We start from the raw sequence: 3,499 nt of genomic DNA on the forward strand, positions 1-3,499 counted from the left end.
GCATTAAAAGAGTGAGGTGTATCTAAACAGAAAGTTATTTATGATAATGTTTATTATTATACATTTAATTTTATTATATTGTTAGGTTTAAAGGCAACCTAGAAATAAATATAAAATGATCCCATTTTTTGAAAAACAAACAATTATATTTACATGTTTCTGGAGTGTGTGTTTGTCTCTGTACAGACCAAGATCTTGAAGGACATACATTAAACTGTTGAGTGTATAATTCTGGGGAAGTATATATGGAGGGATTTCTGTATTTCACTTTATGTAACTCCTTGTTAGAATTTTTCAACAATAAGAGGGCATTTAAACATAAAGAAAAACATAGCTACACTTCCAGAATCTATTCCAAACCAAACTTCCCGCAATGTAGATGTGAATGAAGATTCCTGATAGCATTGATTGTAGCAGAAAAACACTTGAAACAAGCTATATATCAACCAGAAGATTACATAATTACAGTAATTCTTGGCATTGAGAAACTTGTAGCTGTTAAAAATGAGATAGTATATCTCATATATATACTGTTACATGTAATATGTATCTCATATATACTGTTAGAAAGGTGTTTTGATACATCATAACAAAATTGCAGAACAGTATGGATGTCCAGCCTATTAAATTTTTGTGAGTATAAAAATATTGATGTTATTAATTAGGAGAGACCAGATGGGTCCTGCAGGTGCCCCTGGGTGCAGAAGACTCTGATCGCCCCTGTGTGAAGGATTCACTCTCCTCAGCGCGATCGTGATTACATCCATTAATGCTGCTGCCCCGTATAAAAACAAATCATGAAGAGCAAAGTAATAGAGATGGAGAAGAGAAGAAAAGGAGATGTAAAATGAAATAAAAGCATAGTTTTTATGTTTGTGGCTACTTTTGGCTGATCGCTCAATCTCTATTTCACCCTGCCTTTAAGGGCTTCCCTGTATGGCAGAGGCCAGGAAGCCGAAATTGATGGGTCTCAGACTCCTTTGCAGCTAGAATTCAGAATGCAAATTAGGTAATGCCAAGTAGTGTTGTGAGATTCGGAAGGCGGGTGTGGGGCCGAAGTCATCTTCGTGCCTCTTTGGGTTGTTTTCCTGCTGCCAAGTCACGTCAAGGAGACACAAGGTTTTCCCACAACAGTGTCCAGTGTCCAATCCCTGGCTTCTTAGTCATTGAAAGGTGGTTGTGTTGGCCAGTAGGAACTTTCTAGTTCACTCCTAGATTATATCTTCTGTAGTGTTTTTGAGCTCAATGATTTACATTCTGGGGTTCATTCCAGCCCTTCCAAACATTTTGTAAGTACCCAATCTCCTCTAGTAAACCTCTTCCTCTTTAAAATACCTAAGGTAGTTTCTATTTCTTTGTTTTGGTTATTTTATTGCTACATAATACAGCACCCAACACTTAGTGGTTTAAAACGTCAACAAGTGAGGCCCCTGAGTGGCTCAGTTGGTTAAGCGTTAGACTTTGGCTCAGGTCCTGATCTCGAGGTTTGTGAGTTTGAGCCCTGCACTGGGCTCTGTGCTGACATCCCAGAGCCTGGAGCCTGCTTTGGATTCTGTGTCTCCCTCCCCTACTCGTGCTCTATCTCTCTTTGTCTCTCAAAAATAAATAAACATTAAAAAAAATTTTTTTAACAGCCACAATTATTTCTTTTGCTCACAAACCTGTGACTTGGGCAGGGCTTGCTTGTCAGGGAAAGCTCAGCTCTGTTCCATACCTTGTAAATTGAAGGGGCTCTCCTGAAGGCTGGACCATCTACTTCCAGGAGGGCAAAGTGGTGCTGGCTGTCAGCTGAGTTGCTTGCTTCCTAGTCACGTGGGCCTCTCCTCACTGCATAGTGGCTGCGATCCAAGGTGGAGTGTGTGTGTGTGTGTGTGTGTGTGTGTGTGTGTGTGATCATCTTTATCATTTACCTTCAGGAGTGCCATAGCATTACTTCTACCATACTGTAGTAGTTGAGACAGTCACAAAGACTCACCCAGGTTCAAGGCAAGGGGACTTAGATGCCTCCTCTTGATGGAGGAGCAGCAAAGTTCTGGAAGAGCATGTGGGATGAAAATATTGTGGCCTTTTTTAGGAAGTACAATCTGCCACATTCCTGCTCTGAAACATAATTGATACAGTTAATAATAACTTTTTGTAAAAAAAAAAAAACCCTTTAAGAATAAAACATTGAGCTAAAACTAAATGCAATAGAAATTAAATCTGTAAATATCTAAACAAGTAATCTTTTAAAGGAATGTACAGGAAAATTAAAGAAAAGGCAGATTTTTAAAAGATTTAAAAGTGTAAATAGAAAGGCTACCATATAGAAGCAAATAGTTTTCTAAAGAATAAAGTTTAATACTTGGGGCGCCTGGGTGGCATGGTCGGTTAAGCGTCCGACTTTGGCTCAGGTCATGATCTCACAGTCCGTGAGTTCGAGCCCCGCGTCGGGCTCTGTGCTGACCACTCAGAGCCTGGAGCCTGTTTCAGATTCTGTGTCTCCCTCTCTCTCTGCCCCTCCCCTGTTCATGCTCTGTCTCTCTCTGTCTCAAAAATAAATAAACGTTAAAAAAAATTAATACCTAAGGTGTGAAGTTGAGGGAAAATAATAGAAGGTAGAATGAGAAGACTGAAAATTAGAAAAAGAAGCAATAAACTAAGGATAAGGATAGAAAAAGAAGAATTAAAATAGGCCACATCAAGACAACGAAATGTTTAAATAGCACTGACACAAAAGTCTACTAAATCAAATATATCTTTGTTACAACGAGGAGAGAAGACAGGGGTGGACTGGAGGTCAGTTCAATGTGGCTTCTGGCCCTAGACAGAAGGAGTCTCTCTTCAAAGGCCCTGAGTGGCCAGGATTGGCTTTCAAGGCTGGTGCTGGGAACTCTGCCACACATCCTGGCTTTGGAGGTCCCATCTCTTTGGCCAATCTCTCTCTCTCTCTCTCTCTCTCTCTCTTTCTCTCTGGATAGGCCTCTCTTGACCATTTCTTCTCCATGCTAATTTTAGACTTCTGTCCAAGCAAATCTTTTTCGACTTGGCTGCCTATATCCAGATCTTTCCTGGTTCTTGTGGCCATCGCCACTGGGTCATCATCCTGGAGAGAAGAGAACAGAGCCCCATTGAGCTACCTCATGTGGGGGCCATTTTGCCATCAGGCGGATTAAGGTAGAAAGTATTCTGGGAATTGATGTGGGCAAGTTTTCATGAGGACCCAGGAGTCCACTGTATCTTCATAAATGTATGCTGTTAGTTCATTTCTCTTCCTTCATTTCTCTTGTTGAATCTGCCATTTCTCTTATGGTTGCTTTGTTTTAATGACAGTGATTAAGAGAAGGACCAGTCATCACCTCAAGCACACATTTTCCATTTCTAAATGGGACAATCTGGGCCGATTCCCTTCCCTGGACGGTGCCTTTGTGCTGTCTCCTTCTGCTCGTATGTCCCTGTCTTCGCTTGGCAGCTTTTACTTCCACCACGGAAGCCCTCTTGTTGAGCCCCCAAGTCCCAC

The sequence above is a fragment of the Felis catus genome, chromosome A3, assembly GCF_018350175.1.
Source record: "Felis catus isolate Fca126 chromosome A3, F.catus_Fca126_mat1.0, whole genome shotgun sequence".
NCBI lineage: Eukaryota > Metazoa > Chordata > Mammalia > Carnivora > Felidae > Felis > Felis catus.